Source organism: Lagopus muta, chromosome 2 (genome assembly GCF_023343835.1).
Source record: "Lagopus muta isolate bLagMut1 chromosome 2, bLagMut1 primary, whole genome shotgun sequence".
NCBI classification, from domain to species: domain Eukaryota; kingdom Metazoa; phylum Chordata; class Aves; order Galliformes; family Phasianidae; genus Lagopus; species Lagopus muta.
Window position 1 is genome coordinate 70,819,626 of NC_064434.1, and position 25,717 is coordinate 70,845,342.

Sequence of the window (25,717 nt, forward strand, 5' to 3'; positions counted from 1 at the left end):
AATTGGGGGTTAAATATGTGCTGAATGGCTGTAGCTACAACTTGAAAGCTAATATGAAAGACTTTCAGTGCCAGTCCTCTATGTGGAGCTGATAACACTCATTGCTGATTGCTGGATGATATCTGGCTGAATTCCTTAAGATGCTTTTATTGGAGACCTCTATGAACCTTCCATTACTTGTCAAACTCATCTGCAAAGTGGGATTGCCTTGAATCAGTTAACTCCTCCTTTCTTCTGAGGTTTCCATTTGGTCCCTCCCCACTCATGTTCCTAGACCAACTGACCATACTTGGGAGTACTCATAGCTGGGTAGGCATGTCTGACCTCCACATATTTCCTTGTGCTGCCTTTGGTGTGTGTGACTTTTTTGGACGTTCCTTTCTTATCTGTCACCTATGGAAAGTAGGAGATGGCTAAAGTAGTAAAAAGTTCTTGTTAGCTTTTTTTTTTTTTAAAAGTAATGATAGGGATAAGCACCAATGGAAAGGTAAAGACAGGAAATTTCAATTCCTATTGCTCTTGTGCAATAGCAAGCTTTGCAGAAAATGTTAAGAGACTGAAGGCTGCCAGTGGGAGTGTACAAAATGACCCTGTATGGGAATTGCTGAATCACACCCTGAACCTCTGATTGACCAGCTGATGTGAGCAATGAGTCAGCCCTGGGAGCACAGGTGAAGGCAATTCTCCTGTGCTACTGGAAGGGGTTGGAGCCTGGCTTCACATCTCCTAGACCCCGTTTAAGAGCTGACTGCCACCGGGGAAGAATCTCTTTTGGAGATCCCTCCTCTTGGAGTCTTCTCAATGAGCCCAGGACAAGGGTAAGCTTTCCAACCATTCTTCTTTAGTGTGGTAACTTGTTTATTTCTTGTATATTTCTTAATTATAACATCTGTATATTCACTGATTATACAGACCCCGTGTGCTGTGAGTTTTAAGCTTCTGCTGCAGATACCATACCATCCTATCAGTCTAGTGTTAGTCAGAATTTGTTTGATTTTGATTTTTTTGAGGGAGTTGTATGTTGACTGGAACACCTCCAGGTGCAATGGGATTTTTAAGGCATGAAGAGTTAAATGAATTTGATTAATTGGATTTGTTTGATGTATGGCAAATTTGAACAGAAAGCAAAGTAAGGTGCTATCTGCATAACTCAGATATGATGTTGGGAACAAGTAGAAATAAAGATTTACAGCCTTTCCAATTAGGTTATTGCAGAATATACTGTTCCACAGTTACTTGTGCGTGTTAATTTATGCACCCCTCCAACACTGCCAAGTGCCTTCACTTTCTTACTAGTAGTAGCCCACCGGAGAAGTAAGTCCTGGGGAAAAGGCTTTAATTTTTGGATGGCTAGGAGCCGTGCTAGGGTTCATTAAACTTCCTGAGACATTGTCAGGGGCAGTAAAGAAGAAGACCAGACTTAGTCTGGATATGCTATGGCAACATACAAAGCACCTGTTGTGTTGCAACAGAATGCTGGTGATGGTGGTGTAGAATAGAGCACTTGTAATAAAAGCCTGAAAAAAAGGGCCTTGTTACAAATAAATGAGTCTCCACAATTTCTTTCCCCCCCCGACCTGCTGAGATATTTCTATGCTGTCCTAATGTCCAACTCTAAAACCTTGACCTTGTAACAGATGCAGCTGAGTTAACATTGAGAATTACTAAATTATCTAAACTAGAAATGATCTTGTTTCCAAACTCTGCCTCTGCCTGAATAAGCACACTTTTGAAAGTGTGATGCAAATACTAACTGCTGTGTCCTGAAATGCTGGTGTGCAAAGCATGCTAAGTGAAAGCTCACAGAAGACTTGAATTTGATGTGCATAACAATATGAATTTAATACTTATTACTCTGTCTTGAGTAAATATGTTTTTTTTTTTATAACACTTTGTACTAGATCTAGGATTTCAGATGTGCAAGCTATGTGGGAAGTTTTTTTGTTTTTTTTTTTTTCCCCTCTTGTGTTGTGAGGCAGTTGGGTAAGATCAGTCTACGACTGTAGCCACAGGTGTTGATGAAGTTAAACTGCAGGGTGAAGGCCATTTTGACCTCCTGGACAAGAGAAATATTTTTAAGTATCTGATCATAACCTGGCAAACTATTGGACACGCCAGCTTTAGGAAGGGTTTTTGAATTCTCTAGTTGTCTAGCTGTCCAGTTAGCTGGATAAGTCTTGTTCAACTGATTTCATAGTGTTACAGTGAAATGCATTATAGGCATTGCTGTATAGATAATATTACTGTGATTTATGTGGGAATGAAACAGTTCTAGCTTCACATTATAAAATGGTAGACTTTGTGCCTACCGCTGAAATTTTAGGGTGAAAATATGAAAATTGCTTCTCTAATTATTCTCTAAATTATCAACATGGTATGTTGTGAATTTTAAGTGAGTTTGCAACTAGATGATCTTTAAGATCCCTTTTGAACTAAGCCATTTTATGATAAGGCATTTAAGCGCGTATTATTAAGCACACGTAAGCTTTCATGTGCACAGTGGTTGAACAGGATGAGATGGCACGAGGGTAGTTAAATACAAATAGAGATGAACTGTATGAGATCTCTCCTGGTACAAGAACAAAGGGACATACAATGATTCAGGTTCCAGACAAACCAAAGAAAATGATTCTATGGTGTGTACTGTCTAATGGTTCAGGTGTCTATTGCATGAAGATCTCTTCATTAAGGCATGTTCTGGATGCAGAGTGACAGCAAGGGCAGGCTGGACTAAACAAGCAAGCAAACAACAACAAAAAGCATGCTCTGGAAATCCCTGGAGCTGGAAAAATTCAGAAGCTGCGGGAATATTCAGGGGAACTATAGCATGTGTGCTTCCACCACAAGCAGCATTTTCTTCTGGTTACTGTTGGGGAAATTCTTAAGAATTAATACAATTTAACTTAAAGAAAAATGCACTATTCTTTTATAGACATGTTCATTTGGGCTGCTGGAAGTCTTCTGAAGTTATAGGTGGAGGAGTTGCTAGCATGTGTTCCTGTGACTTTTTCATCTTCAGATTATAAAGGTGAATGTCAGCCATGCAGACTCACCAGCAATATGACACTTGTAGAATTGTATGTGTTATTGAAGCAAATTGTGGCTTTTGAGAATGACATATCAATAGGGATGTGACTGTCAGACAATTTCTTAAACTCTGCTTCATCATTTTTTGGACTAATTATTTTTACTTCCAAAACATTTTGTAATTTAAAAGAGACGTGTATGATGCAAAACAAAATCAAAACAAACTTGTAAGTGAATTTATCTAATGTTATCAAATGCATATGAAAAAATCTCATGTAGCTTTTGTAAAGGGATTACTGAATTGGTTCACTACCCCAAAACAACAGAAAGCCATTACAAAAGAGTAAGTTAAACTCTTGAAAAATGCAAGGCACCTTGAAAAATGCAAGGCACCCCTCTATAACTATGTGCAAGCATACTTTGTTATCTACTGAAGATGCATTCCCAAATATTATGTCACTTACCAAAACATTTTTTTTCCTGAAAAATGTTAATGTAATGAGGAGCTTATGAAATACAGATATATTACAGGAATGGTATAGACAATGCAGCAGATGTGCGGAAAGAGGGTCATCAGCTAGAGGAGAGGCTTACTTTCTGGAATGGATTGCTGTTCTGAGATGGTTGCCTTAACGGTGAGACTGAATGCTCAGCTTTACTTACAGTAGAAGACTTGCATAACGTAGGCAGAGCAGCTGCAAGCTTTAGGAATGGTTGTTTATGCCAAAAAGATGACATTTCTTTCAGCTGACCTTGCTGATGTTTACTCTGTGCCTCCATCTATTACATCATCATATATTTAGTCGTTGTGAATTTGAATTGTGTGTATTGAAGTTGCTGTACACGTTCCTCTCTCTGTTACTTTGGTTCTTGTAGGGAACAAATTGTTTTGTTGTCTGTTCATTACAGCCACTTCATCTGTGAGACCAATGGCAGTTAGTGGAATAGGTCATTAAATGATTGCTGCTGGCATGCTAAAATAAGCATAAGAGGCAGTTAGGGTCTTGCTGTACATGAAAAAACATATTCCAAAGAAAACAAATGACCTTGCAAGCCATTAAAGCAAACCTGAGGTTGATTTGAGAATTGAGGCCTTTCTTAGGAAAGAGAGGAGAGGGAACCTAACTTAGATCCACAGCTTTGTAGGCATGTCTGTCCTGAAAAAGATGGCAGGATTTCAGTTTTTTGTGGGATTATGGGATGAAAGGAAATGCTATAGCCAGGAAGTGTGGTTTAGCAGTGCATTAAATCTGTGGAGTATAGTCCTAAATATAGCTAAGTTCCAGGTGGAAGCAGCATCTTATTTCCATCTTTTAATGACATCTAAATTACAACATTTCATATAGGCCTCAGGAATAGAAGGAAAGGAGCTGAGTTGTAGGAAATTATAGCATGGTTGAATTTTCTGGAAGAGCTAAAGAGTTCAAAGAGCTTTTAGACCACAATAAATTGGACCTACAGAATTTGTAAAGTGCACGTGAATTCCTATTTGTTTGAGCTCAAGTATCTGAGGGTCTGTTTCTATTAAAAAAAAAAAAAAAGGCATTCAAATGTTTTGCCAAAAATGGTTTGTATTTTTTTCCCTCTTTGTTTTGACCATCATCTGCTCAGTCTCAAGGGCACAGGTGACTTCCACTTCTGTCGAATGCTCCAGTGTTAGTGGAATGACTTTTGGCTGCTCTGTGCTGGGCTCTTTTCACTCTGATTCCCCAGTGACAGCAAGAACTTTCTCAGCAGAATCTGCTGAAGTTATATGCCACTTTTAATGATGACCATACAGAAATTCAGTGAGAGAAGGTCCCTGCTGCATACCATACTGCAGTGGACAGCCTACTAGTGGGATTTATTGCTCAAAAAATCCTTCTGTCAAATACCATTCAAGGGAAATCAATCTGAGAAAGAGTCAGGGCTGGTGAAGTGGAAGCAGAAAGCTCAATAGCACATTAATAATTCTTCTGAAATCCTATTTTTTCATGTTAAAGAAAGTAGCTCTGGCTACTAAAGGGTGCTAAGCTTATCCCAACCTTCTCCCAATGCATACAAGCCATTAAGCCGAATGCCATGTTTTGTTATCCACAGACAGCAGATTCTCCATGAGCTGCCATTTAAAGAGAAAAATAATAACAGACCTTAGAGTGCACCAGTAATTAAAAGCAATGTGAAATACTATCTGTAAACATGGCACCCAAATTCATAACTTAGTGCAGGGGTGTAAGTTTGAAATGTTTTCTCCAGCAACAAGAAATCAAATTAAAATATTTACGAGCAAGAGTGGAAATTACCCAAATTGTCTCAGCTGAAGACAGGCTTTGACAGTTGGTTATGCTAGTGCCATCTGAGCAGGAAGGTTCAGGAGTTGTCTGCTTCTCAGGAATTAGGGGGAGGAGGATCAAGAGTTTAAAATAATATAAGTATCTGACAGGAACTGGTCTTTGTTTCCCCATTGTGTTCTATTTGTGCTATTACCAAACTTGTTCATTTTTTTCACAAGGACAGTGTTTCATCTTCTTGTGTCATGTATGTGCAATTCTGCTCATTGGTTGAACATGATATTTTGTCCAAGATATATTAGAGATGTTTCTCTCTTTTTCTTGCTTTCAAAATATTTAGGCTATACTTATTGTAGGTGCTGTACTGAATGCTCTGTTCAGTCTGAACTTTTTTTGAGCAGACTTATGTGCTCAGCAAAGCTATTTCATTGCTATTCTCTCAGGAAAAAAAAGCACTTTCCTTTTAAATTGAGCAACAAGAAGGTAAGACTGCATGTCTCTGAACAGCTCTCTAATGACTCCCCAGTGTAAGCAGGCAAGAGTTATTTAGAAGCAGACCAGGTAGCAAAGCAGTGGAGCTGTATTTGACTCTTCCTTTGTGGAATTCTTACTTGTTGAGTGCAAGTCGAAAAACATTGTCTCAAAAAAATGTGAAACTGAGTTTTTGTTTTTTGTTATTTGGGTTTTTTTGCTTGTAAAGGTATCAAGAAAATTCTGCTTTTGATCAGATGAGGAGAAAAGTAAATCCAGTTCCTATCCAAGTCAGAGCTCGGTTATTTAATGGCTACAAGGAATGTAAGTTGTGTAATGGCCAGGGTTGTTTGTGAGGGATTCGTGGCCTGCCTGGACTGCTGGACAAGCATCTCCTGGGTTACAGCTTTAAGGAAGCAAACTTGGACTCTGACTCCACAAGCCGGTGCAAGAGTTTCTTATGCTTCCATGTATGTTTCTGCAGAGAGTGTACTATTAGTGATGTCAGGCCTTATTTCCTTGCTTCCCTTGAGTGTAAGCAACAGCATCCGTGTCTTTTTAGAGGCTGTCTGCCCTACATGCTGTGCCTGCTTTAATTTGTCTACGTGCCCTTTCTTCATTGCTTTCATTTTATAGGGTATAATTGCTTAACAGAAACTTGCTTGTGAAGTGCCTCTAATTATCCTTCAGAATAAATGCTGTTAAGAGGAACTAATGAAGAAATGAAATGGTCGTCTACAAAATCAATTTTTATTTCAGAAGTTAGAAGGATTGGAAAATTAGTTCCCCTGAGAATCTTATTCTCTTTGCTCTTACAAACTTTCCCTTCCCAAAGAGTCAGCCTTTACTATATTTATGTTAGAAAATGTGAGCTCTTAGAGTTCTGTTCCAGAATTCTCTGCACGTGCTACTGTCATTTTGTGATTCTGCCCAAGTTACTTCTTTCCATAGCAAGTTTGTCAGGTCATTGGTTTGTCTACTTGTTCTAGTGCTGCAGCAGAGAGCCTAGACCTTGCAGAATTCTTAACCAAGATATGTGCTGTGGGCTTTTTCTTTTCCAGATCCCTCTTCCTACTTCCCTTTATGTAAGGCAGATTCCTGTGGAGTTCATATTTCTCTGTTTAGCAATGTCTGATCTAAAGAGTTATGTGGATGTTTGGTGGTTCTGATTTGTATGCTTGATGCCTGTTTTAGGCACATCTTCATTCTCATGCGTTTTTAAGATCTTAATTTCTTTCCCCTCACCATTACAAAGATATATTGTATGTCCACTTAAATTCACCGAAAAATTTTTAATATTCAAAATTTTTCTGTCATTTGACTCAACAGTGCACATTTTTTCAAATATTTCCTATACGTACCTAAAAGAAATATTACTAAATGTTATTTGTGGTGTAGAGTTTTTTTTAAATACCTTGGGAAGGATACAGAAAGTATTTGCACAGCCCTGGTGGGCAGCCAGAAAGGCTACCTATGACAAAATATACTGCATAACCTTTGGAAAAATCAAGAAAATAGTGTGAAATATTAGATTTTTATTCAATTCTCATCTACAGGCCAATTGACTCTTGACAGTTGAAGTTCTTTAAAGTACAGAGCACAAACCTATCATCTCAGCTTCTGAGCGAGTGGGTGGAAGGTACTGGGGCCAGCTAGGGGCCACAGGTCTTTGATACAAAGAGGAGCAAAGCAACAGCACAAACCTGCTTGCAGAAGAGAGGATCAGAGACACTGGTGTTGATATTCTGCTCAGCTAAGGTTAACTAACTGCCCAAGATTTCTATAGAAGGTTAGGATGAAGCTGCAGCAACGTTAGTTTTAGTCAGAAAGCTCTCCTAGGGAGCTCAGGTAGGTTCAAATAGTTTAAAGAATAACTTAATCACTCTCAGCTCCTGCTGAATTAATGACTATCCTACCTATCAGGGAAGAGGCCAATTTGACCTCCAATATCAGTTTGGAAAAGATTCTATAGATTTAGGAAATGTTTAGCAGTGGTATGTTATGTTTGGTGTCTTCCTGTGTGTGCAGAGTATTTGTGTGGGCAGTGCTTTTGCTGTGTATGGCTTTTCCTATAGGTATTTGTGTGGCTGCTTGCTTCATCACTGCCTGCTAACTTCCAAGCATAGGCAGCTTTTGCTAGTGAAATGGATGTGCATAACAATAATGAAAAAGGGATCATTAATTTCCAGGGTAAACCCAGTGGGAAATATGTATCAGTCAGAACATCTGTCCTCATGAACTTTTCTCTTGGGCTTCTGCATGTGTTTGTTTAGAAATGTGTTACCTGGTACTTCACTCTGGCGAAAGGCTAGCAAGTGGTTCTTTCTTTACTGCCTTTGTTTTGACAGGGGTGAGTTGACCAGGTTCCTGCTGTGCAATTCAGCCCTAGTAGATGCGCTTTTAAAATGAAGGTTTCCAGTCTTCCAAACATGAGAACTGTACCTGGAAGAGTACAGCCTGCATGTACAGGATGCTATGGTGAACTTCTGTGTCTGGAAGGGAAGAAACTTGCTTTCCTGCTCTTCTGTCATTTTCTCCTTCTGCATTATGATATTAGGATCTTTCCTGGCAGTAACTTTTCCCTGTACTTCAGGAACATGCTTGGCATGTGCCTCGCATTTCCTACTCTGAGTCCTTGCATCATCTTCTCCTGGGTTCTTGGTATGCATTCATTCTGCCAGCAGGCTCCGTTAGACTGTGCTGCTGCTGTCTCCTGCTGTGTAGGAATTAGATTTGCTTCTCAACTCGTAACTGTGGTCATCTGAGGGTGGTAGTTGATAGCTGCTGCAATGAACTGCACTGATAGTAGCTGTCCTCTGAGCTTCAGAGCTGGTATAAAAATAGTCAATCTGTCTCCTAGTAACCTGAAATCAAGGTATAGGCATGACGACAGGTGCATCTTCCTTATCCTTCACTTAGTGAGTTAATTTTCACTAGACTGGAAAGCTATTGACCTTTTTACTACAGATGATGTTCTTCTGCCTTCCTTTATATTTGCCATAGCACCACAGGAACCTGAGGAACTATCAGGCTGGAGGCCAAGCCATTGTGCTCTTTGATGCTGGAGGGAGCTTCTCATGGTATACCTGTTTGCATCAGTTAAACTCCAGTGATTTGAATTTCCCTGGAAACTACTGAAAAGGATTTGGGTGATGGCAGTGTGTTTCTATGTGATGTTTTTTTCTATTAGCCAAGAATACCTTGGGTCAAATTCTGTAGGCTATTTTCAGTCCCTAACAAAGTTCCATGTCCCAGAAGTTTCAAGCCTTTACATGTGATGGCAGAGTAAGAATAATAGGAAAAGGCATAACATGAATGGACTGTATTAAACATTTTGGTTTTGTAGGCAAACAGTGAACAGAACTGTACCTCTGTTTTGTTTTTTTTTTTTTGCCAGGAGTTTTGTCCTTGCCCTTGTCAGACATACCTATTTTGGATGAATGAAAGGATTTCTGTAGGGTTTTTTTTTTTTAAATGCAAGCATTTACATTGAAACATTTTGGTTTTTTTTTCCCACTTTGTGATTTTTCCATGAGAATGGTGGAGGTTATGATAAATACCTGGCCTCAAGTACCCCTGTTTTAGATTTCCTCCCGCTTACTGCTACCTCCTAGCTGAATAAATCACATTCTGTCAGACTTTTCAGCTTTTGTGTTCTCTGCCATGCCTTTTAGTACAGGTGGGAACATTTGCATCTTCTTAATCACATCCACCACTGTTTCTTTTTTTCCCTTGTTTCTCTATTTCTAGTAATTCCATGAATTTACATTCTTCCTTTACTACCTTCCTTTACTTCTATCTTTACTACCTGTAGGAAATTTCCAGATGGCCTTTGCTACTGGGAGTGGAGCAGCAAGAAAAAGAAGTAATTTAAAGAGTCAGGTTAGGTAAAAATGCTGAGTTATTTGAATTCCAAAGATAATTTTTTGAAGTGGGAATGTCTGAATTGGAGAAGACACATTTTTGTTACTTGCATAAGATTTGCTTTGAGAATTTTATGCTAATTCTCCTACCTAATAAGAGGGGAGGAAGAAGGTGAATATAAATTAGAATGATGATGGTGTAAATTTAGCTGCATCAGGAAGAACTTAGGTGGAATTTATTTGAAAAAAGTATAAAAATGGCTTTTGATCTTCAGTGAAGCTCAGAAAGAGAGACGTAAAGTAAATGTACAGAGGGAAATATTCTGTAGAAGGTTTCTGAAAGAATTACATTCGGGCTTTGAAACTTTACATAAATTCTTTTTGTATTTTGATATACTTTTTCATGTATTTGACTCATCACCTATCACACCATGATTGTGGCTTCTGGTTAGATCTGTTTAAAAACACATTTTTTGAGAAAGGTCTTGGAAACTTAGCATTCTGGAACTTCATTTGAAGGTTTGTTTCTCAAGACTCATGATAGCATAATTGCATTAACTATAGACTGTTACAGCCTTGTAATTTCTGGAACTTGCTGAAGAAATTGTTTGGATTTCCTGGCACTAGGAGCAGGTACAGCATTCCAGAGATTGGCAGACTGCCCCTGTATGCCTTTCTCTCCATCCTTAGAATTGTTGAAACAGCCAGTTGTCACTGCTGTAGGCAGGATCTTGCACTAGATGGAAATGAGTCTGACCTAGTCTGTCACTGTTGTCATTTCAACAGTTTTTGATTCTTCTGCTGGTGTAATGCTCCCATGTTGTGTTGTATATACACACGCGCTGGGTTGTGCTTGGAAATATATGAGATATGGTCTGTGAACTTTTCATTCCCTTATATATATATATTAAAAAAAAAAAAGGGGGAAAAACCAACAAACAAAAAATCTTTATTGATTTAGGCCCTTCTTATAACCATTCCAGGCTGTGCACCTGAAGATCCTACTGACATCTGAGGCTATAAGACTCCTTATGTTTAGCTTATTAAATATGGATTTTTAAGCCTTTACCTCTTCAGGTAGGAGAAAGCTGCCAAGGATAAATTTTCTTTTTATGATGATGCACTCATTTGATGAATTTTCCTGGTGAACATAAGTAAGGTTTTCCAGAAGGGAGGTGGTATTTTTGAACTTACTATAAAGCATCTGTGTCTCAAGGAAGATTCTTCAAATACAGGGCTATGTTGACAACAACAAAACAATAAAATTCTTTTGTCTTCCTTGCTGAACAGCTAGAAAAAAAAAAAAGTTGAAACTGATTTTGTTTTCCTCTGGTTGTGCTTTACTGCAGCTGTTTGTAACCTGAAGTTATGAAACAGCCATCATTCATAGTGCTTGTTACTGAAAAAAGCTACAGTTGCATTATGGCTGTCTAAGGTCTTGATAGTGTTGCTATTGAGTTTCTTTGAATAACTAGTAGAATTTGACACGCTTAGGAAACATGCCAGAGGGTGAAGCAAACATCACTTCCATTCTTTCATGTGGCAACTGAAGTGGCTGCGAAGAGGTCTGTGAAGAACCCCACCGCATCCTTTGGCCTGCATCCAACCTTCACTTCGCAGGAGAAATGAAAACCGATGAAAGGAGCTGCAAGTTACTGTACTATTCTTCTCTCCTTATCTCTCTCTCCTTTTTTTTTTTTTTTTTTCTTTTAAATTAAGAGAAATACATTGAAAGAGAGGGGTCTGGCTTTAACTGAAGAATAAAGCATGCACAGGGTGCACACAGCCTTTGCTAATATTCAGTAGGCATTGGGGAAGTCTAGCAAGACCTAGGTAACTCTGCAAGCACTGGGCATCCAGGTTTGTCGTAATCAGAGTGCTTACTGCAATGCTGTGGTGAGAGAGATCCTTCGGGTTTTTGGCTTTAGAATCTGGAGTGTAATCTTCCTAGTAACTGCAAAATTTCTTTCAGAATTGTCTTAATGGTACAGGATCTGATTTTTATGCTGTGGTGTTCAATTTTTAAACTTTCATTAATAATGAAGACTGAGAGTATACTGAACTGTAAATGAGCCACCTTTGGACTGATTGAGATGAGATGAACAAGTATGTTTTCCTTTCCCTTTTCTGTCATTGTGCAGTGCAACCCAGGCATTGCCTGGAGATGAGGGTTGGGCATTAGCTTGTTGTTCAGCTTTACAACTATAGCTGCAGTGTTTAATGGTATTTTAATGCATTATTTCCCATGTTATGACTTACATATTTCCAAATAATACAGCTACACTTTTTTGGAGAAACAAACATTTTGGTGAGAGGGAATGAATTCTTATGCAGGGACAGGAGGATATAAGGGGGAAAAAACCCACAACCTTTCAACTTCTTAAAACTTAAGACTATCTGATCATTTTTGCTTGTGGATATTTTAACTTTAGGCAAGCTACTTTTAATCTGCTTCAGACAAAATGCCCATACAATGAGTACATCGCTTATCAGACCACAGGAATCAGAATTTTAGTTGGACTTTAGCCCTTTGAAACCATATAATTGAAGTTTTAGGTTTGTAAAACGTACTCAGATTTTAATTTGTAGATTTTTTACAGAAAAATTGTCCTCAAGGAATTTTGTGTTCTACTTCTGTACTTGTGAAAGCTGTAGAAACTCTAGGTTAAGCTGTTCTCATTAGACTGCATTGGCCATAAGAAAACAATACTAATGTTAGTACATCACATCTTGGGAAAAAATGAAGGTTCTGAATATATATTTTTTTCTTTTAAATCATGTAGACTGCGAGGTTATTTTCTGTCCTAGCAGTTATTGGATGGAGTGACCTTTACCAGCTTATGATATTGATGTAGTGGAAGGGACATTTTTCCACTTGACCTTTATAGAATGTGTCAGCTTGTCCTGTAGCAGAAAATGAGTTGCAATCGGCAGATTTGATGGAACACTGACTTGACAGGAGCTTATTGTTTGGAAGCAGATATGTGTTGAAATGTGAACCCTCTAATAAATAACATGAGAAAAGCCATTCACATGTTCACTGTCACTGGAGAATGCCATGCTTAGAAATGACCACTGCTAAATTGCAATCCAAACACTGATTAACTGAGATTCTAGCAAAACAATCATCAAAGAGTGATATTTCAGAGTCAAATGTGTTCTATTAACTTCGGTCATCAGTCAGTTATATTTTTTCTATATTTAACTTTGTATCTTAACACATTTGTCCTAAAAAGAAAGAGGAGTAAAATTCAGATAAATGGTTTTCAATATACAAAAAGACACTTTTTCTATACATTGAGTAATTATTATGTATATATAAATATATATAATTACATTAATATAATACATACATATTGTATATAAAATAATTATATGTTCATTATATACAATAAATATAATATATAATTATATATATTCAGGTTCAGTTATAGCCACCGTCTCACAAGCAGGTTCAGAAAGGGCAAGGAATTTGCCATTTTAATATGAATTCACATACAAAAGAAGGAGCATATATCTGGCTTATATATATAAGGAATATTTTTACATTAAAGAAATATTTTGTATTGAAGAAATATTAGATTAGATAAATATTTTTTCAGATATGTTGTAGAAAGAGGGAAACAGTATAGAAAGAAACATAGCTACAAGCACATCTCAGGGTCAGAGTGAATGTAGCGAAGAGAACTGTGAAGGAAGCCATGATAACTCTGGCCCACTGCTCCAGCTGGGAGAGCGCAGTACACAGCTTCTATTCAAATCTGGTGAAATAAAAGAGTAGGAAGATCATGCTTTTTGAGGAGAAATCTGAAAACAAAGAACAGAAATGAGTTATTGCAGGTGTCTTCTTGTAGTTCTGGTCTCTCTTTCTGGCATAGTTGAAGGTTTTGATGTTTCCTGTAAGTAGAGGTGATTCCTCTTTAAAAACAGGGAAGAAAAGGTTGTAATGGAACAAGGATCTATCTGGAATTCTTTAAGTGATAAATTACCATGACTTTTGAATACTACTGAGCAGCACTGAGCAGGATTGATAAAAGAGCAGCAAATACCATCTGTCTTATTTACATGTTTTTCCACAGTTCTTAAGCCATCCAGTTGAGGTAAGGAAAAAAGCAGCTGAATGGGTATGGAAGGGGGAATCTTCTATTGCATTTGCAGGAGGAATATGAAGAAGAAAAATAAAGTTGATAGAGGCTGATGTTTAGACATATCCATTCAATCCTTACTATTTCAAAGCCATGGTGTTCAAACAATGCCAATGGCAGAAGATGCTGCTGGACAAAATCAAGGTGCAATGTCAGATGACAGTGTTTATTTTGCTATGGTAGAACAAATTCAGCATTTGTATAAAACTACTGAGGTATTGTGGATGTGTAGGCATGGTGTGAAATTCATATCAAAATTCACTACTGTAGCTGTAATTTAATTGTAATATTAATTTAATTAGTTGTAATACTAAGCAGTTATATTTAATTGTAACTCACTGAGAAGGTAGATATTAAGTGTTGTGAACCTGTGTGCTAATGAATTTATTTCTTGTAGTGCTTCTATTTGTAGTTACTATGTGCTACAGGAAAGAATGGGCTTCAATGCATTTATTTTACATTCATGCAGGGAATATGTGGAGAGTTTGGTTGCAGAGCTGAAGCAGAGCCTGCATCCTCCATGTTGCAGTTCCGGGCCCTACAAAATTACACTTGTAAGGTGCTCCTTCTTTTGTATGTGAATTTATATGAAAATGGCAAATTCCTTGCCCTTTCTGCAGCATCTGCTTTTCTGAACCTGCGTATGAGAGGTGGCTGTAACTGAACCTCTGCCTGAGCTCTGTTGCTGGCATGTGCTCCTGCGCTTGCCTCTGCTGGCCAAATCCCATCCATCTCTGCACCTCTTTCTCCTTTCCTCCTGGCTCTGGTTCTCACCTGGCTCTCAGTCAGGGCACATACTGGTCTGGCAGCACACATTTCCATCCAGGGAGGCTCTAGTGAGCAGGTGGAGAGGCTACTGGAGGCAGTGACTGGTGCGGGTGCCCTGGAACTGTTCTTCACTTGGATGGGACCTGCGTAGGGTGCAGCTGGGTGCCTGACTACACTTTGAGGTCAGTGGGATGTTCTTTCATTCTTGACTGTGTTGCCAAATGGGGGCCTCAGCACAGTTATAGGACTGTGGGACTTGCGTAAAATCCAGGATAGAAAGATCATAAATGTGGAAAGAGTAAGATGTGTGTAACAGGGAGGGAAATGGGCAGACGGAGACTTTTTTTTTTGTTCGGTTTGAAGGAAGGACTCAATACTCCCTTTTTTAAAAATAGGAAAGAGAGTCTGGATTTTACCTGTTTTTGAAATGAGAAGATTGAGAGATGATTCCAGGAAGTAAAGCTGTCTTTTATAGGGAGCAGAGTCCAGTAAAAGTGCAAGAAAAGCACCAACTTATGAGAAAAGGTCAAGTTATACAAGGTTTCTTATGCAAGAAGCACTTTATATTGTGTAATGATAGTAATCTTTTTATCTGAAGATCTCATGAAAGTGTTAATTAAGCTTAATGAGGCTCTTGCAGAGCACTTGTTAGAATATACATTTTTAAAGAGAGGAGACTTAGAAGCTGAAAGAAATGGTGCTATTTGTTTGAGATGATGTAGCTGTTCTGTAGCAACCACGCTCCTAAGAGAATACAGCGTGACTTCATGCAGCCTAACAGCCATGGACAGAACCCCTTCCATGAAATCATGCTGTATATCCCTACTGCTTTTTATTTTTCTTGAAAACATACGTATATGTAGATGCATAAAAAAGCCTCTGGACAAAGTGTTTCTAGGTGATGTTTCTTGATTACACTCATAAGCCCGTAGTTATTCTTTAATTTTGTCTAAATGTATGCTTAGGATTTACAGGGTCCCATAATGTTTTGATTAGCATTCAGTGTTTTCAGAGCCTTATGGGAAGCAGCAAAACAGAAAATGTATCTGTGTTGGTGAGATTTTGCATGTTAATTCTTTCCTTTTTTCAGTTCATCCTTTCTGATGCAGAGCAGACTGAGGAATCCCTTTGTGAATTTCCTGTGTGGAAATCAAACAACTCTTAGCAGTTTCCTTCCTGTAATTCTCTTAAACTGCTGCTATTTCAGCACAAAATTCTACCAAAAATGTAATGAATGGGTGAGGATGGGAAGCAGAAAATTTTGCACACTGTTGTCCAACTGGACAACACCCTCAGACTTAGGGTTTGAATTTTAGGTGGTGCTGAGTGGAGCTGGGAGTTGGAACAGGTGATCCTGATGGGTCCCTTCCAACTTGGGATATTCTGATTTATTAATAATGATTTTGTGGTGGAAGTTCCAGGTTTTCAAAGTTTTGTTCCTCAGGTGCAGAACACAAAGCTACTGTTTTAAGGAAAGTGTGTTATATCTGTTCATCTTCATAATAGAAGTTTACAGGCTGTGTAAGGGGAAATAGCTCAGCAGATAGAAGTAATTTTTGGAATGAGAACCTGCTGAGCAGGAGTTTTTGTTTTAAGGTGGATCTCAGAGAATAGCAGCCCTTGAAAGTGTACTGCTTCCAGTATGGAGTGTTATCCTTAGAGGGCCCTTTGCTGGTGGACAGCTTGTCCACAGTAGTTGTGAAAACATAATCACTCAGCAGCGTGTTGGTTGAATCATTTTTATAAGACGTGGCTGAAGGCTGCTTGAAGCTGTTTGTCTTCCTTTGGGATTCTATTTTATCTGAGGGAAGATCTCACTTTGCTTCAGTGTGACAGTTCATGGCAAGAAGTCGGCACTGAGAGGGCTGTAGCATGTACATGTGGAATAGAGTGAATATTTCAGAGCAACATGATTGCACTGCAAGTCATTGCCTTCTGCCATATGACGCAGCTAGGAAGCTGCTGATGTGAAGTACAGTGTGATAGCAGGGGAAGTTTCCTGTGAGGTTTTTGCAATGAGATGTGCTTTTGTTACAGATCAGCTTGAGAACCTGTTTCAGTAGAGGGGTTTACTTTTCACACTGCTCTGAAACCCTCAAACCTACTGTAATTTTTTCTTAAACAAAATTTGATGCCTTTATGGATGTTTTGTGAAATATTTAATGGTTTGAAAATTGGTGTTGCTTGGACAAAGTATACTTGAGGGAGTTTCCAGAAAAAAAAAAAAGGGCTACAGCTTTTATGTTTGACTTTCTGTATTTCTTTCTCCTTTACAGTTGTTTGATTAAATTATAGTTGTCACTGCCCCAAATGATTTAAATTATTTTTGTTCTCTCTATGCATGCATTACTACCAAAGCAATCTTAGGAAAGTGATGTTGAATGATAGTAGTTAGGAAACAGTCAAGATTTCAGTATTAGCAAGCCAAAGAAACGGCACCTATATGTCATATCGCTAAATTGCTTTATTTTCTCTGTTTTGTTCTGTGTTCCACTGAAGGTTAACTTTATTCTAACCTTCAATTGAAGTCTGAATGCAGTGAGGGAGATAGGGGGAGTTTTCAGGAAGATGTCTGTAAATCTGGCAGCAAATTTCTGCATACAACAGGAATTAACAACAGAAATTAAGGAGGAACCCAGATTACTGTTGAGGAAGAAAGGAGACTAAAGAAATGCTGGCTGAGATGGAGGATATGGCAAGGGAGAAGAATGAAGGGGCAGAGCAATAGAGAAGGGAGAAACTGAGGTAAGAGTGTTCCAGAGAAGAGGAAACTGGATTGCAAAACTGAGTTTAAAAGTTCTCTACTTCTATCTTTTGTAGAATATGGCTTTCTGGATGATGCAGAACAATGTGACTGAGGGTGGAAATTAGAAATGGGACTAGACAACTACACTGACATCTTTTAATAGTTCTTAAACAGCTTTTGATTTGGAGTCTACTGATGCAGAGCACTTGGAGAGTGTATCTGTTTAATACAAGATGAAGTTTTAATCCTTAAAGGGTATTGAGGACAAAGAAGAAACATTGAAGCAAGAGATTATATATATATTTGAAATTATATAGACTGTTAGAATTGAGACTTGGAATATCGACCACTATTGTGGAGAACTCATGAAGGAGAAATTGGGAAGTGAGGGAGAAGAAAAAGAAAAAAGCAAAATTATGGCATCCAGGTACTCATTCATAATGAACAGTTGCTTTTTTGGTCAGCTCAACTTCCACAAACATTTCTTTGCCCAATCTCCCACTCTTCATTGGTAGAGCAAAACTTCAAGTTCATTTGCAGTTTCCCACTGCAGAGTAATCAGTTTGAGGTTGTGTGTGCATGTTTATATTTTCATTGTAGTCAGCTGTATGTGATATCCTTTCTATAAGAACATTTGATAGATTTTCATCAATGTGCCCTACTGCAGAAGGAAAATAGTCTAATTGCATTCTGATTTTGGTGCTACTGACCCATAGCTGGTAACTTCAGCAGAACTGCAAGCCAGTATATTTCTATAGATATCACAATTGCACAATGTAATGTACACCACATTTCAAAATCCGTGTTTTTTCTTTCAGACTACAATGTGAAGTAACACTACATCATCTTGCTGTTGTCTCTTAGCCTAGAATGCGCTGTTTTGTTGTGCATTTTTGGTGTGGTTTTTAAAAATATGAAGATTAACCTTTGAAGAAAATTCCTTTTATTATCTACATGCTATTCTTACACTTCTAGCACATGCACGCACAAATCTTTCAGGTGGTGTATTAGGATGGTATTCTTAATATGCTCAGGTTAGTTGATAAGAAAGGAGCCTTTTCTTTGTCTGACAGCTGGAACACAGAGCTTTAGATCCACTATAAGTGCTTGAATAGAGCCTGGTGCAAAAAAAAAAAAAAATCCCAACATAATCTGCCTATAGTTGCAGCAAAGCCAATGTGAAGTTCATCAGACATTATTTCTTGCAGACTGTTTAGAATTTACGTTGTAGAAATGACCAGTGTCACTCAATATAATGTAATTTGCTGTAGAATATTGCCTTGTTTCTCTGTTAATTGACTTGTCTATACTCTAATTGACCAATGGCATTTATTCAGAGGCAGTTAAGGAAGGCAGACAATGGCTTAAAGATTCAAGAGTGAGGAAAGGGACAGAGTGGACTGGAGTTGAATCCTTCTCTGTTCAAATTAAAATACTGCTGACAGTCATTTGTGTATGAAGGCAGTGCTGATGGGAAACCTTTACCCATGTTCCTCATCTTCCATCTCCAATAACAGAGGGAGCTGTACTGTAACCAAGGACCTTTCATTTCTGCCAGCTTCTTGATTTTGTGGGCTCTGTTTAAGAACATTTTATGCAGAGCAGAGACCTATCCCATTGTGCTAGATAGTCTTGCCTCCTTTTTTAAATTCAGCTTTAGCCTGGAATCAGCTGTACGTATTTCTCCTTATTTATGTACAATTTCATATATAGTGACAGTACTGTCAGTACTGCCTAGAAAATAATGTTGATATCAAATAAAGTGCACCAGTAATCAGCTTGTTTTTCCCTTTAATGTATCTTTAACTGCTCTTGGATATTATTTTTACTGTTAAGTTACATTGGAAATGCAGAGTTCTTGGTGGTTCCAGTGGAAATTTAATGCTTACAAAAGAATATGAAAAGCAAGCACTGTTTATTTTGAGCTATGAATTCAATTAAAACAAAAACGATGTCTCTAGCAAGTGCCTGCACATTGAAAAACTTACTGTGTTTGAGCGAACTTAACAATTGCAGCAAATCCAAAGATAATGACTGTATGGGCTAGATACTGCGTAGAATTGTACCGTTATTTTAGTGCAATTAAAAAGATGAGTAAGGGGTTGTCATACAGAGGAAATTGTCCAATATTTTAGTAACTGTTACTCATGTCAGACACTTAAAAAAAAAAAAGTAATTACTCCAGCATTTAGAAAATCATGGAAATGCCTACATTGTGCTGCAATGCAAAATACTTATTAAACTCTTGCTATTAAAAATGTTGCTATTAAAAACACTTTTGAAATGTAGTGTTTTTCAAAAGTATCATATTAAGGGCAGTGGAGAATAAGCTACAGTTATTGTGAAAGTACTGAGCACCATTTTCATCCGTACTTTGTGACTTTGTCTTCGTCTTTCAGCTATCCTTTATTTTGCTGATTCTAACTTTACTGGTGTAGGACTCTTCCTGTTGTCTGAGCCTTGTATACTTGGCATACATTGGTGTCTTCTCTGTGAGACAGCAGTGGCAAATAATAACTGTTTTGTTTGCAGGTTGGTTATGCTACAAAAGTTTGTGATGTGAGTTTATCCAGATAGTCCTGACAGTCTAGAAAGTACAGCTGTAAGGATAAGTTAGCCTACATCACATTCTGGTGATAATGAGAAAGTATAACATTAGAAAGCAATATTTTTCTAATGCTGGCCAAGATACTTAAGAGGCTAATCACACAAATCAGTATTCTGGTATTTCCAGCTGACTGCTTTCCCCTGTTCTTTGCCAGAGGCATGTCAGAGGAACTTTTCAGTTTTTGTGGCTTTTTGCTCTTCTTCAGGCTAAGTTGATACTAACTCAAAATCCACTGAGTCTTATGGCTTGTGCTCATAAATCACTGTTTGATTTAGCTCACGTTATTAAGAAATATTAAAACATTGCTGATTTGCTAGGAGTTTACCAGTGATGTTTCTCCTCTAGAAAGGTGTATGGTATCTGCTGAGTCACGGCCTGAACCCCTGATTGAGCACCTGGGGAGGGGACCTGGTCAGCTGCAGGAGCACAGGTGAAGGCAATTCAGCTGTGTGACTGGAAGGGGATGGAGCCTGGCTGCATCTCTCTTAGACCTCATTTAAGGGCTGACTGACCACTGGGGAAGGATTTCTTTGTGGAAATCCCTTCTTTGTGGAATTTTCCCCTGTGAGCCTAAATCCTTGGAGACAGGTGAGCAGTCCTTTTTCCTTCCCTTAAAACATTTCTATTGTGTTAGTCTCTCTGTTATTACACCTCTTGTATCGCCTTTCCATTGTATTGATCTTTCTGATTGTTACAATTAGAAATGGGGACACTGCTCAAAGCTTAGGCTGAAAGCCTACACTAGATTCTCACTTGTGTCCACCTGGCAAAAAGTTTTCTTATACAGCATAGGATTTTCTATGTTGAAGTGTTTTATGTATTTATTTCAGTTTTAAAAGTTTTGCTTAAAACATTGTTGTATGACTGTGTTGCCTTGAATGTGGCACCCTAGACTTCATTCATTTCTGTGGAAGATCTTTCTTGAGCGTTCTGAGGAGAGGTCCCGGCAAGCCTGACTTCACATTCACCAGTGCCTGGGAGAGAAAAGGAGGGCAGATGTTAGTTGAACGGCAGATGGAGTGCAAAGAATCCATGGAAAACTATAGGGTGTGATAGGAGTGTGCAAAGATCTGGAGAGATTTGAAGCCACCAGCAGGGAAACAAAGGAAGACAGGAACACAGAACAAAGCAAGATTTTTCATGCTTGACGATCAGGCCGCTAGCTTTCTGAAGGTGGCAAAGGAAATTCCATAGCATATACATGGGGAATAATCCCACCTCTTAAAGACCTGGCCACTGAAGAACAGAAAGTAAAGCTGCTTACATGTAGGTCCTCCACTCTGTCTTTGGTGTTGCCCAGAGTCATTGGTCTCATGATATAGAAATTTCTTTGTGGGTCATCCTGAGGCCTTTGTCCTTAGTTTCTGCTGGCCTTCCATTAGCTTTGCAAAAAAGGCAGAGGCGTGCAAGAACTGCTGTTGCTCACATTGTCACAGGTCTTCCACTACACTAGCAGGCCAGTAGGGCTGTAGATTTAGGGAATTCGGCATCTGAGTTTCTTAGCCAGATGCTCTGCTTCTCATGCTTCCAAACTATGTTGTATTTATGGGACTTCTCCCACAAGGTAATAACAACACAGGACTATTTCTCTCCTCCCAGTGAAAACTCAAACTGAAGAGGCTCTGTCATGAGTGACACTGATTGGATTATTTCTGTCTCACAGTAATAATTCTTCTTTCCTTACCTCTAGTAGGAAAGAGGAGAAGATTACTGATAATTCTTACATGAAAACTAACTAATTTTTTTCTGAAACTTCAAAGTCAGAAAGGGAAAAGTCCTCAGGAATAGGAGGGATCAAAGTGTGCTCTTGTGAGAAGTACTTCGTCTTGAACGGGCATCCATTATGTGGACTGGAACCAAGACAAGGATGTTGGATAGAACAGCCATGACAAGAGGAGGAATATTGTATTATTTGAGGGAAGACCAACCAAACAAATGACAGTAACCACCACCACCAAGAAAAGGAAGAAAATGTTTTCACTTACTTGTCTTATTTATTTGCAAGGCTTCTTCTAATGTCCTCACCCACCCGGAACAGTTTTTCTGACAAGTCTAGCTCTGCTTGCCAGTGTGCTATTTGCCGCAAGCTCTCCTGATGCATGCTTTGGGCTCTCTCCATTTCTGATGTCAGAGCTGCAATTCTCTGCCTCTGTTCCTTTCTAAACATTGCTTCTCTGGCATTGATCTCCTCTAGCTTGCTTTGAGAAGCTGCCTGCATCGGAAGAAGACAGTGCAACTTGAAGGAACAGGGAGAGGCAGACAGTGCCACATCCATGTGTCCTTGCAGCCAGTTCCCATACCCAATGGAAACAAGATAGCCCTGCTCAGTGAAGGAGCCGTGCTTCATCCCTACCATCAACACTCAGGGAAGAAGTCAGAACTGACTAAATGTCTTTCTGTTATTTTTACCTCAGAAAGAAACATACCTGCTCTTCTGCTGTTTTTACATGAAAGCTAGTATTGAGCCACCTCCAACTCTATAAGGAAGGGGATGAGGAAAAGGCTGCCTATTTCTTATGCACCAAGATCACACGACACACACAGAGACACTTTCATGCATCTCTCTTCAGCTCTCCAGCTTCCTTACAAGGAAGCCAGAGGCTCTGCACTAACAGAACTAAGTGTAAGAACTAAATGTGTAACAGAAAACTCCCAAAAGCAATGAGCGCAGCGACAACTCAATGCGGTGTGGATACAGATAGGAATGGCACATCAGTTTACCGGAGAAAAGAGGCTGGGCTCTTGCTTCGGCCCCGTTTCTTTTGGAGCACTTTCTTCGTGCCACCTTCCACTCTGTGAGAATGGGCTACAGCCCGCTGCAGTGGCCTGTGGGCAATAATGGTGAACCAGGTCCTGCAGCGCCCGATTTGTCATTTCTAGCTGCAGCGAGTTCTGCCGTTCCATCTCCAGCTGTACGGAAAGTTCAAACACCTGCATGCAGTGGAAAAAAACAATCTCCCTTAATCAGAGTGCTCTAAAATCCCCACATCCTGGGGAACTCATTCACATGTGTGTGTTGATGGAGCCCCTAGCGTAATGCGCTAAGGCTGTAACTTTTGCCAAGGAAAAGAGGTGCGTTTTTTCTAAAGCAAGCACGACTTTCTAATCTTTGCTGAGAAGACTGATGCAGTCTTGACCCTTCTTTCCAGAACGGCTCCAAAGGAAAGGCACTCGACTCCAATGAATTATGCAACTCCCATGCCTGTGAAGTAATGCTCCCGCCACAGACCTCCCTGGAGACAGCTAGTTGGAGAGGTAGAGAACGGGATGCGTCCCAGCAGCAGTCAGTGCAAGTGGTTTGCACAACACCCATCTCCTGAGCTGAAATTGTTTATAGGGGAGGAAAGCAGCAGGTGCTGATATTTTCATCCTGAATTACGGCGGCACCAGTGGGAAGTGGACAAGAAGAGCGGTCCTGTTCTCTGCCGGTGCTTTCACCGCAAACCAGGCTGGCTCCTTTCCTTTTCATTTGCACTCACCTCTGCTAATGTCCTCTCAGCGTGGAGGGAAAATGCGAGAGAGTACTTTTGTTTGTCACCAACGCTACTAACAGGGAACAAAGATCTCATTTTGCTGTTGAGAACTTGCAAACAGAGCTGCTGAACTCAGAGACGCTTTGTGAGGGCATGCCTTGTGGTGTCACAGTACTGCCACTACATCAGGAAAGGCATCAGAACAGCAGCGAGTCTCGAAGGAGGACAAGCTGCTGCACTCTTCCTTCCCTGGATGCTGCTCCCAAGCCACTGCTTTGCCCCTCAGCCTGAAAATGAGCTCCCCGAGAAGCTGCTTGTGTTCTGTGAAGTGACAGGGGAGGAGGCAAGGAGAGTAATGTACTCTAAGGACCGAGTAAGAGCTTCCACTGCCCCTTTGCAGCAAGGGATTGCCTCTTACTTGTGGCTGAAAGCGGATGGCTTTGTTGATGTTTCAGATCAGATCATGCTCTGATCAGGAAAACCATTGCTAACAATGATGTGTCTTTTACTGCTGTCAGATAAATGCATCCTGCACTTGTTTTCAGATTATTTCTTCTCTTGCACTATTTAGGAGAAAAGAACAGCTTAACCTGTGCTCACAGGCATTGCATACCCTGACATTAGCCTTGTCCAAGCCTTCTTTCAGCATCAAGATGTCATTCTCCAGGTAACGGCAGTAATCTTCAGAATGCTTCAGAGATGTTTCTGAAGCCGACTGCTTTCTGAAACTGTTGGCAAGTTTCTTCCGCATTTTTTCTTCTCGCCTCTTTTCAAACTGCGCTGATATTTTATAATCTGCTTCCGCAGCCTCCAGGCGCTGCTTGAGAACAGCCTCCTTCACTCGCAGCTCCTCATGTGCCCTTTTTTGCAGCAGCAACTTTGAGTGCTCCAACTCCAGCTGTGCATAAAGGTCACGCACCTGTACGCAGTGGAAAAACAACAGTGTCTTATGTTTGTTCTCATCTTATTGCTTCTCTTTCACTCGTTGGAGGAAGTGAACAGCTTCGCCCCTATCAAGGCGTGTTCACAGATGTTGCATACCTTGGCATTAGCCTCATCCAGATCCTCTTGCAATTTCAGGTTTTCTTTCTTCAGTGAGTCACTTAAGTCAGCAGAAGTTTTCAGGGATGCTTCTGCAATCTGCTGCTTTCCAACAGCCTCAGCAAGCTCTTGTTGCAGCCGTCCAACTATTCTCTAGAGAAATGTGTGAAACAAAAGGTAAAAAACTAAAGCCTGCATTTTTACTTCTGCTTACCAGTTCCTATACTTAGATCATATTTCTGAGTGAACCACAAAGGGAAGAAAAGTGGTAGAGGAGAATTGCCCAACACTCACTGGGGTGCAGAGCTGGGATTTGCCACTTGCAAATGGCAGCAGAAAGGGAACAAAACAGAGGCAACTCGAGGAATGGCCTTCCAGGCAGGTAGCTCATAGCTGGTAAATTCTAGAAGTGCCAGATGCCTTTGGGAGCTGCTCTACTTCAGTGTCCACCTGACCTTTTTCTTGTACTTTGTTTCACGTTTGCAGACATCACACTGCTCTTACCTGGTTGGTGTTCCGCACATCTTCCAGCTGCTGACGCAGTGAAAGGTTTTCATGCTGGAGCTGGGCCACTTGTTCCTGCAGAACTTCCCACTCTGCAGTTTCTTTTCTTGGTTCACCTTTTGCAAGGCATGAAGCACAACATTCCTTTGCCTGCCTCTGGGTCTGGAAAAGTGCTCTTTCTGTTGCTTCTAAAAGCAATGCCTCTTTCTTGAGCGTTTCTTCCCATTGCTCCAGTGATCTCTTTTGCCTGTGAGCTCTCCTATTGGATTTCTTCTGCTGCTGACTTAAGGTCTCGTTGCTTTTTTGCAACTCAGGGATGTTCCCAGAGAGGTTTTCCACGCAGGAGAGCTCAAGTTGTGTCTTAAATCCCTGCTTTTTATCATCTGCTGAGCTTGAGTGACTTTCAGAAGTCTCAGTGAGACTGAGCAGGGCAGAAATTTCCACTTCTACTCCATCTTTGTTGGAGAGAATGAATGGGGCAGAAGTTGCTGCTGCCACTCCATCTATGTTGGAGGGATTGAGTGGGGCAGATTTTGCCGCTGCAACTCCATCTGCGCTGCCCTCTGCCTGTTCAAAGTTAAAGAATACAAATTGTCAACGTTTAAGGAAATCGGCTTAAAAGAGGATGCCATGGCAAGCATTTTATAAAACCAGAAGAAGACTGTCACCTGCTTGACTTCATATTCCAAAGGGCCTTCTCCCTGGCTTTCCTGCTCTGTGCAGTCCCTGGGGTGCACGCGAGCACTGCGCCTAGAAAAGACAGAAGGCACGTTCAGTTGCGCACACTGCCTGTCGCACTCC

General features: G+C 39.9%; 1 protein-coding gene and 1 long non-coding RNA gene across 3 annotated transcripts in view; both read left to right on the forward strand.

Annotated features, from left to right (window-relative positions):
- The window catches only part of DISC1 (DISC1 scaffold protein), a 207,874-nt gene that overhangs the window by 36,422 nt on the left and 145,735 nt on the right, over nt 1-25,717 (forward strand). The window lies entirely within an intron of this gene.
- LOC125688962 (uncharacterized) lies at nt 745-25,341 on the forward strand. Of its 2 annotated transcripts, none has more exons than XR_007374978.1 (2): nt 745-818; nt 21,659-25,341. It is a non-coding gene; the product is annotated as an uncharacterized LOC125688962 (long non-coding RNA). The 2 variants fall into 2 exon arrangements; XR_007374979.1 differs by having other exon boundaries at nt 767-818; nt 21,663-25,341.